This window comes from Carcharhinus amblyrhynchos, chromosome 14, assembly GCF_965287045.1.
Source record: "Carcharhinus amblyrhynchos chromosome 14, sCarAmb.v2.hapA, whole genome shotgun sequence".
NCBI lineage: Eukaryota > Metazoa > Chordata > Chondrichthyes > Carcharhiniformes > Carcharhinidae > Carcharhinus > Carcharhinus amblyrhynchos.
This window is the reverse complement of record NC_137337.1, coordinates 22,294,671-22,305,737: the sequence shown is the minus strand read 5'-3', so window position 1 is coordinate 22,305,737 and position 11,067 is coordinate 22,294,671.

The following is an 11,067-nucleotide window of genomic DNA, read 5'->3' as shown; positions in this document are numbered from 1 at the left end:
CCCCAGCTAATCCCGCTAACCTACACATTTCGGGACACTAAGGGGCAATTTAGCATGGCCAATCAACTTAATCCGCACATCTTTTGAGTGTGGGAGGAAACCGGAGCACCCGGAGGAATCATATGCAGAAACAGGGAGAATGTGCAAACTCCACACAAACAGTGACCCAAGCTGGGATTCGAACCCAGGACCTGGAGCTGCGAGGCAGCAGCACTAATGGCTGTGCTGCCTCTGCTTGTAAAAAAAAAACTCCATTTCGTGGGTGATTTAATTGATACCCATCTTGTTACACTGCTACCCTTGTAGCAAATGACATACTTCAACAGATTTGATGCTGATGTATTCTGCATGGTAAAACATTTCATCAGTAATGCCTTCTGGATGCAATTTAATTAATGGTGCCACTCAAAAAAAAAGCAATCTCCTTAATGCATGATGCCCTGTCAATAAGTGGAAAATGCCTTGATGTAGTTAGTATGCAGGAATTTCAATATCACGTGATATGCGAGCCTCTTGCCCTTGAAGCCAGTTGTGTGTTTGCTTTCTGTTGGAAATCAGTGAGCTATTTCACTTTTATGCCCTGCTTTATGCAGGTGAATTCAACCAGGTGTAAAGTCACTTTGATCCTGAGCCTATCCTTGCCCTTTGTGTAGGAAGAAGTCAAAGTATAGCACAATTTGAATAGTCCACCTAACTGGTGGCACAGTGGTTAGCACTGTTGCTCCACAGCTCCAGGGGCCTGGGTTTGATTCCCAGCTTGGGTCACTGTCCTGTGTGGAGTTGACACATTCTCCCTGTGTCTGCATGTGTTTCCTCTGGGTGCTCCAGTTTCCTTCCACTGCCCACAGATATGCGGGGTCAGATGGTTTGGCCATGCTAAATTGCCCCTTAGTATCAGGGGGACTAGCAAGGTGTAGGAGATGGGGCCTGGATGGGATTGTGGTTGGTGCAGACTTGATGGCCTGAATGGCTGCCTACTGCGCTATAGGGTTCCTATGATTCTGAACATCTTTTGGACTGTGGGAGGAAACCTGAGCACCTGGAGGTGAACTATGCAGACACAGGGACAACGTGCGAACTCCACACAGTCACCCGAGCCTGGAATCGAACCCTGGTCCCTGGCCCTGTGAAGTTAGCATTGCTGCCACTGTGCCACCGTCCTGCCTGAATATAATTCAGGGTTGCTTCCTTCTCTGGAATTTCACACCTCAGGACTTCAAAAACCACTTCAAACTTTCAAGCAAGTACATTTCAATCTGTGAACTGGGGAAATCATTGCCAGGGTTGCTTTACAAGTTGCATGCGCTTTCGAAAACTCCCCTTTGTGCTTGACAAACTAAGTGCTTGTGACAGGCACATATACAGGCCACCTGAGTACAGCGTTTTGCACTGTGCACACAACCGATGATTGAATCATGGCCAGTGACACCTGTTTTTTTTACAGCCCCCGGTTGAGTTTATGCTTGCTCGATCAGACACTGTGGAAGCTGCAACGTTTTACAGTCGGGCTCTGTTCTGCTTCAATCCAGACACACCCACAAAATTCAAGGCTGAATAATACACTCGCGGCAAAGGGTGGTTATAGACTGTCAGCCCCTTGCAATGAATGCTGAAAGGCAGGCTGTCCGGTCTCCGAGGCTGTGCCTCTAGAACAAGATCTGCTCCTGGCTTACAAGCAAAAACTGAAGCGGGAGAATCCATCAAAGAAAGTCGTGCAATGTTGGTCAAAGGAATCGGGCGATCTCCCATGGGGCTGCTTGGAGTCAGTGGATTGGTCAGTATTTTAAAAACTGTGACCAGCCTGAACAAGTACGCCACTATAGTCACTGACTTCATTAGTAAGTGTGTAGAAGACTGTGTGCCAAAGAAGCAAATCCATGTGTTCCCTAACCGGAAACCGTGGATGAACAGGGATATCCGCTACTTGCTGAAGTCCAGGTCTGAAGTGTTCAAATCAGGTGACGCAGGCCTATACAAGAGAGCCACATATGATCGAAGGAGATCCGTCAAAGATGTCAGTAGACAGTACTGGACCAGGCTTGCCACACCGACCCCTGCCGACTATGGCAAGTTCTGCAAGACGTAACAGGCTACAAGATGAAGGCAGGTAAAATTTGCCAGCTCCAATGCACCTCTCCCTGATGAGCTGAATGCATTCTACACCCGATTTTGAGCAAGCGGTCAGCGAGTGCATGCCTTCCACCGTGGATGAACCTAATACGTGGGGTCACCAATGTAGATGTCAGAACAGCTTTCTTGAAGGTCAACCCACGGAAAGCGAATGGTGTACCCAGACGTGCACTCAGATTCTGCATGGATCAGCTGGTGGAGGTATTCACAGACATCCTCAACCTCTCTTTACAACCTCCCTGAGGCCTCTATCTGCTTCAAGAAGACTATCATCCCAGTACCTAAGAAAGAAACAAGCAGTGTGTCTTAATGACTATCAGCTGGTGCTCTGACATCCATCATTATGAAATGCTTCAAAAGCTTAGTCATGGCACAAATCAATTCCAGCCTCCTGGACTACTTGGATCCACTACAGTTTATCTACTGCCAGCACAAGTCCACAGTAGATGCCATTTCCCTGGGCCTGCACTCAACCCTGGGATACCGAAATAACAAAGACACCTTCAGACTCCTATTTATTGACTACAGCTCTGCCTTCAACACTATTTATTCCCATGAAACTCATCTTCAAACTCCGTGGCCTGGGACTGGATCTCGAACTTCCTAACTCACAGACCACAATCAGTAAGGGTAGGCAACAACACCGCCTCCACAATCATCCTCAACACTGGGGCCCCACGAGGCTGTGTTCTCAGTCCCCTACTATACTCCTCACACACCTATGACTGTGTGGCCAAATTTCCCTCCGGTTTGATTTTCAAGTTTGCTGACGGCAGCACCGTAGTGGGTCGGATCTCAAACAATGATGAGACACAGTACAGGAATGAGAGGGAGAATCTGGTGGACTGGTGCGGCAACAATAATCTCTCCCTCAGTGTCAACAAAATGAAGGAAATCGTTATCGACTTCACAAAGCATAAAGGAGAACATGCCCTTGCCTACATCAATAGGGATGAAGTAGAAAGGTTCAAGAGCTTCAAGTTTTGTTTGGATGTCCAGATCAACAACAACCTGTCCTGGTCCCTCCCCATGCTGACACTAGTTAAGAAAGCTCACCAATGCCTCTACTTTGTCAGAAAACTAAGGAAATTTGGCATGTCAGCTATGAACTTCACCAACTTTTGAGGTGCACCATTAGAAAGCATTCTTTCTGGTTGTATCACAGCTTGGTACGGCTGCTGCTCTGCCCAAGTGTTCACCTGACGAAGGGACTAACCCCAAAAGCTTGTGAGTCTATTATCAAATAAATCGGTTGGACTAAAACCTGGTGTTGTCAGACTTTTTACTGTGCTCTGCCCAAGACCAGAAGGAACTACAAAAGGTCGTGAATGTAGCCTAATCCATCAGGCAAACCAGCCTCCCATCCATTGACTCTGTCTACACTTCGCAATACTTCGGCAAAGCAGCCAGCATAATTAAGGACCCCACACGCCCTGGACATTCTCTCTTCTTTCTTCCCTTGGGAAAAAGACTGAAGTCTGAGGTCACGTACCGACTGACTCGAGCAGCTTCTTCCCTTCTGCTGTCAGACTTTTGAATGGATTTACCTTGAATTAAGTTGTTCTTTCTCTACACTGTGGCCATGACTGTAACACTGCATTCTGCACTCTCTCATTTCCTTTCTCGATGAACAATGTGCTTTACCTGTATAGTGTCCAAGAAACAATACATTTCACTATATGTTAATACATGTGACAATAATAAATCAAATCAAATGGAAAAAAAAAGGCCAACATTTTAAAGGCACAAACCACTCCCACCCCCCCCGCCCCCCAAGCACAGGACATTGTCAGGTGACCCATCAGATGACAACTGGAGATCAGTGAGCTTTCCATTCTGCCAGGTAAGTCCATTTAAAATTGAGCAAATCTCTGCCAACCATGTTTGTTTAATGTTTATTTATTAGTGTCACGTTATATTAACACTGCAATGAAGTTACTGTGAAATTCTTCTAATTGCTACACTCCGGTGCCAGTTTGAGTACACTGAGGGAGAATATAGCATGGCCAATGCACCTAAACACGTCTTTTGGATTGTGGGAGGAAACCAGAGCGCCCGGAAGAAATCCATGCAGACACGGGGAGAACATGCAGACTCTGCACAGACGATGACCCAAGCTGGGAATCAAACCCAGGTCCTGGCACTGAGCCAGCAGTGCTAACCACTGTGCCACCCATGTCAATCTTCATAGGTGACACAATTTTTAAAATTCAGCAAATCCATTTTAGCACTGTGGAGATGCCTATTCATGTTTCCAGGTATCTGTGCCATTGGAATGAGCGGAGAGGTGTCCTCATAGACCCAGTGCTGTCAGATTCAGTGAGGCCCTTCTGTGTGACCAGCTCATGCTGAGCACTGGGAGGAAGGCCAGGGAGACTCGTGCTGCGTGTCTGATTAGATCAGCAAAGTTGATGTGGCCTGGAGGACCTGTTCAAAAAGAGAGCACGCAGTCTAAAGGATGGCTGCTATAAGTTATCCAAGTCTAGTATTGCCAGTGATTACTTTCTGGAAAATTCTAATTTGGATTACCACAGAATTCCTGCAGTGTAGACAAGGGCCATCTGCCCTATCGAGTCTGCATTGACTCTCAAGAGCACTTCACCAGGCTCTCCACTCCACATTATCTCTGTAACCCTGTGCACTTACCATGGCTAATCCACCTAACCTACACATCACTGGACACTAAGGGGCAATCCACTTAACCTGTATATATTTGGACTGTGGGAGGAAACCTGAGCATCTGGAAGTACAGTAAAAAGTCTGACAACACCAGGTTTTAGTCCAACCTATTTATTTGATAATACACTCACTAGCTTTCGGGGTTACCCCCTTCGTCAGGTGAATGGAGAGTTCTGGCCTCAGACAGAGCATATAAAGCACAGACAGTTTAGAGATTACTGATTAAAATGCGAATCCTTACACCTAACCTGCTGTTCAAGACCTGAAGTGGCTGATAATGTGAGTGGCCAGAACTCTCCATTCACCTGACGAAGGGGGTAACCCCGAAAGCTAGTGAGTATATTATCAAATAAATAAGTTGGACTAAAACCTGGTGTTGTCAGACTTTTTACTGTGTTTACGCCAGTCCAACGCCGGCATACCCACTTCTGGAAGTATCCAGACAGACACAGGGAGAATGTGCAGACTCCACATAGACAGTAACCCAAGCCGGGAATCAAACCTGGGCCTCTGGCACTGTGAGACAACTGTGCTAACTATTGTGCCACTGTGCTGCCTGAATGCAATTCAGGCCTGCATCCTTCTCTGGAATTTCACAGCTCAGGATGTCAAGAATCACTTCACAGAACTACGGAAGTATCCTGGACATAGCATTTACATTTCTGTGAAACTACCTCTCTAGCAGAGACAAAGTATACTAGAACAATTGTTATATGGAGATTTATCTCACTATCTCATAAAGAAGGGCAGTGACACATTGAGGGAGTTGATAGCCAGGACGTTATCTACTCGCCCCCCCCTCCCTCCAGCAGACATGAAACAAAAGCACCACCACGTCAGAGATCTAAAAAAAATGCCATCTGAAATCACTCTGGGAACGGGGAGGCCATGCAACTGAAGTAACCATTTTGAAATCTTTTTAATCCAGAATGCAACTTGCAAACAATTATTGACTTAAGGTTACATCATGCATAAGATGCAGATATTAAAACCAATCACAACCATTACACACCTGCTTAATTATAATGCACAGTGTGAAGAATTAATCATATCAGTTGAACCAATTCATCATTGCTACAAGTTACCATTGATCTCCCAGTTTGTGTCTGTGTCTGTTTATATCACTCCTCCTCCCAGGTCTAGATGTCTGAATTAATGAATTCTCTCAGACTGGAGGCCTTGCTGCCTACTTTTTATAAAGGCCTTTTTTTTTCTCATAGCAGCTTATGTATTTTTTAAACTGGTGTGATTATTATCCCTTTCAGTGTATTACGTACTAAACCCTCTATGGGAGTGCTTGTGGAAGTTCAACGTAAAGCACCTGAGAAAGCTTAGAATAACATTCAGGTTTGAATCTGAATCATTTCTGGAAAGGCGAAGAGGAATATTGAGATAACCAACAGGCATACTGGATTAACCACAAGTTCATGTGAGGCCCGTCCTCTATGAATCTTTCACCATTTCTATCCACCATTAACATCTGCAATTGAAATGAAAGTAAAGAAACATCTGGCCAGGGGAAGAGGTTGACCAATCTGCAGTTATTATAATAACCATGAGGTTATTATTCTACAATTATTCCCCAGCCATCTTGCCTTAGAAATATGATTTACCTAAATTGGGGCATTTCAGCAGGATCTATATCTGATTTCCATTTTCAATGTTGGGATAAAATGATGAATACCTGCAGGTGGTTGCTGACTTGAAAAAGTAATAAAGAACAAAAGAAAATTACAGCACGGGAACAGGCTCTTCAGCCCTCCAAACCTGCGCTGACTATGCTGCCCATCTGAACTAAAGCCCCCCAGCCTTCTGGGCACCATATCCCTCTGTTCCCATTCTATTCACGTATTTGTCCTGATGCCCTTTGAAAGTCACTATTGTATCTGCTTCCACTACCTTCCCCAGCAGCGAGTTCCAGGCACCCACAACCCTTTGCGTAAAAAAAAATCTGCTTCTTACATTTCCTTTTAGACCTTGCCGTTCGCAGCTTAAACCTATGCCCCCTAGTAACTGACTTCTCCATCCTGGGGGAAAAAGCTTCTGACTATCCACTCTGTCCATGCCCCTCATCTTAATATTGTGGGTGGGTGGAATTCATGTGCTGGAAACAGTTGTTCTTGAGAAAACATGCTATAAATTGAATTGCATGCAAACCTTCATTCATGTTTCTCCAGGGCTGCAAAACAGTTATTGAGCAAATTGAAAGGTTAGTAACCTGCAGTGGGATATAAGTGTTTCTGACATTTACCATGGCAAACCAGTGAAGCACAAAGAGATCTACAAGTTGATCTGATGCATAACAGAGGTCTTTAAACTGGATTAGCAATCGCACTCAGATTTAAAGAGCTGTGAAATAAACTGCACCTAAAACAAACAAAATTGGAATGGGTTGTGGAGTCAAAAATGTAGTCCTTTTTTTTGCTGGCAGATCAACAGGGGGTGAGCTGCAGAACAAATATATTTCCCCATTGTCATTCGAAATTGAATCGGAATCTAAGATGAGACGTAAACAAAGTCTGCACGTTCTCCCTGAGTGTTAGCGGGTTTCCTCTGGGTGCTCCAATTTTCTCCCGCAGTCAGAAAGACATGGTTAGGTGCATTAGCCACGCTAAATTCTCCCTCAGTGTACCTGAACAGGCACTGGAGTGTGGCGACTAGGGCATTTTCACAGTAACTTCATTACAGTGTTAATATAAGCCTACTTGTATCATTAATAAATGAACAAAACAAACAAAATTCTGTGGACACTGGAAATCTGAAGAAACTACAAGTGTAAAAAGTACTGAGCAGTGTCTGTGGAAAGAGTGTTGACATATCAGGTTGATGTTCTTTCAGCAGGATCAGGAAAAGTTAGAAATGTCACTGGTTTTAAGTGAGTGAACTGGGGAGGTAAAGAACAAAGGGATGCCTGTAACAGGGTGAAGGATGAGAGGGGATTCAGTAACAAAAGATGTGATGGAAGGCCAAATGGACTGATAATAGGACAAATAAAGAGACAAAACACCTTTTGGATAGGTGTGACTGGCAGAATGGTACACAGCTGTCTGTAAAATGAAAAGGGGGAGAAAAAGTAAAAACTAATACGCAAGGAGAAAGGAAACAAAATGGGAGCAGAGATTATGGTTTGACACTGGTAAATTTAATAGGTTGCATTTTGATGCAGTTGGGGAGATTCGGTGGAGGGATACAAATAATGGCTGGGATCTGGTGCTCAGAATTCCCAATCCCACTCCTGGGGTTTCTGATTTTCAGGAATGCCTTTTAATTTTGTCAGCTGATTCTAGTCGTGAACCCACACCCTGTACTCACCACCTGGCCAGTTCCATTGTGGGGATACCCTTGTCTTCCGTTATTTACTGGAAGAAACAGCAACAGAAACTTCTGTGGGGCAAGAACAGCAAGGGAAGACTCCAGCTGATCTCAGAAAGGCTTCAGTGAAGGAATGCAATTGATAACATCTCGCCTTTTACCAAACCCTTTTCACCACTTGGAAAGTTCAGATCAAACTGAGAAGTGGCAAATATTGACATTATAGGTTTATCTAGTATAGAACCACATCAGGACAAGCAGAAAAGACCAGCAAGAAACAGGTTAGTACCCTTCTCTACACCATAGGTGATAGTGTTGATAATGCAATAGTCAGACTGGGCATAAATGAAGAGATTATAATAAACAGAGAGGTTAAAAAAGCTTTCTCAGCGCGATCCAAGCCTTTCAAATGGTCAAAAGTCTTTGGCAAATGAGATGTTATCGATTGCGTTCCTTCACTGAAGACTTGCTCCAAGCACTAAGGAGATGCCATCTCCTTTGTTTGAAATGTGTACACAAAAATGATTTATCACAATGGGGATGTAGAAGAGTAAGTCCATGTCAGATGACTATCCTTTAGTTTTGTTTTCAGATATTCAATATGAACTTTATTCCAGAAATGTCCCTTGATCAGTTTTGCCCCACTGAGCATTGACCTCTGTTTTCCCACTAACATTTCCTGCTATCCTACCTTTGCCACCAGTAACACTCTTCCATCCCTAATGGAACCATTTAAAGCTCCTTTGTCTCATGTCCATAACATCTTTGTGAATCTCTCCTTAATAACATAAGAACATAAGAAATAGGAGCAGGAGTAGGCCAATTAGCCCTTCGAGCCTGCCCTGCCATTCAATAAGATCATGGCTGATCTGTCGTGGCTCAGTTCCACATTCCCGCCCTCTCCCCATAACTCTTAATCCCCTCTCGTCAAAAACCCATCAACCCGCGTCTTAAAAATATTTAGCGAGGTAGCCTCCACCACTTCAACGGGCAGAGAATTCCAGAGATTCACCACCCTTTGAGTGAAGACTCTGATCTTTCACTGACTGTCCATTCTGCCCCATCCCCCTTTTTGCAGGTATGCATTTCTATACCCTTTCGGTTCTGTAGAGGGGTTAACAAAACATTAACTTTGTTTCACTGTCCATAGATGCTGTCAGACCTGCTGAGTTCATCCAACATTTTCTGTTTCCATTATAAAACAGACAGCTGTCTGACAGAGTAATGAGGAGAAGAGGCAGAACCCAGAAGCAGAAGTCCTTGCTGATTAATTGGCTGCAAAAACTGAACTCGCCAGACCCCTGAAAGCAATCCCATTCCACTCAGGTCCACCACTGATGTTTTGAGACAGAGAATTGTCAACCCAGCTTCAGTTGGAGTTTTTAAGAAGGAAAAAGAATCAGTTATTTATGATTCGTGCAACTGGTTAGAGCTTTTCAGTGAAGTAGAATTTTGCAAAATCAATGCAAAGGTCTTGCAGCAAAAATGCGTGGACTGACTAACTTAAATACCTCCAGTCCTTTTTTCCAAAAATACATTTTATATCTGAGTTTTCTTTAATTGTCGTCCCAAAGGTAAGGGAGTCCAAAACTAGAGGGCATAGCTTAAGATGAGAGGAGAAAGATACGAAAGGGTCCAGAGGGGCAATGTTTTCACTGAGTGGTGATTGTCTAGAATGAGCTGCCAGAGTCAGTTGTCTAAGCAGGTACAATTTTGTCTTTTAAAAACCATTCATAGGTAAGGTGGGTATAGAGGGATGTGGGCCAAATGCGGGCATTTGGGATTAGCTTGGTGGTTAAAAACTGGGCAGCATGGACAAGTTGGTCCAAAGGGCCTGTTTCCATGCTCCAAATCTCTGACTCTGGTGTAATTTTTTAAACAGGGTTTAATTTTGAAGCATTATCATGCTGCCTTAAACATCATTGAGAACATTAAGTTGTCAGATACAATTTAAGTCTCATTTTCCAATAATAAGATTTTGGCAATCAGAAAATGCATTGAGAAATAGCTTTTAGCAGAGTACACAAAAAAAAATGTGAGCTACTTTAACTGATACGCATTTTAAGAGGAAAACATTGAAAAGGTTTTGTTCTAAGGTGTTAAGGCAAGCATCTTCCTGTTTGAATATATGTACTGATGTCTTTAGTGGGCAGGAGCATGTGCTAGTAGAGTAGATAGAAACATAGAAAATAGGAGCAGGAGGATGCCAGTCACCCTTTTGTGCCTGTTTCACCATTCATTATGAACATGGCTGATCATCCAACTCAATCCTGCCTTCCTGCATGGGCTTTCATGGCTTTAGTCTTACCATGAGGGACCTGTGTATCCAGCTGCCCCTAGTCCTGTGTTGGTGATGTACTGTGTTTTGATATTTTTATAAATAAAGATTTGAATACTACAACGCATTTGAACACATTTTTGTGGCTAAGTTACTACAGTTTTGTCTGTTCTTGGTGATAAACAAACCACTTCTGTAGCTGTTCCAAGCAGGACTTTACAGAAGTAACTTGTATAAGAATACGGCACAGTGGCACTGTAGTTAGCACTGCTGCCTCACAATGCTAGACGCCCAGGTTTGATACCCAGCTTGGGTCATTGTGGAGTTTGCACCTTCTTCCTGTGTCTGAATGGGTTTCCTCCAGATGCTGTGGTTCCCTCCCACAATTTAAAGATGTGCAGGTTAGGTTGATTGACTATGCTAAATCGCCCCTTTAGTGTTAGGGAGTTAGCAAGGTAAATAAGTGGGGTTCTGGGGAAAGGGCCTGGGGGGGATTGTGATCAGTGTAGACCTGATGGGCCAAATGGCCTCTTCCTGCACTGTATGATTCCGTAAAGAATAGATGTTGTAGGTAAACCTCACCATCAACTTCTGCTGTGGGCAAAGTATTAGAAAAAATTATTAGGGATAGGATTTATAGTTATTTAGAGAGTAATGAATTGATTGGA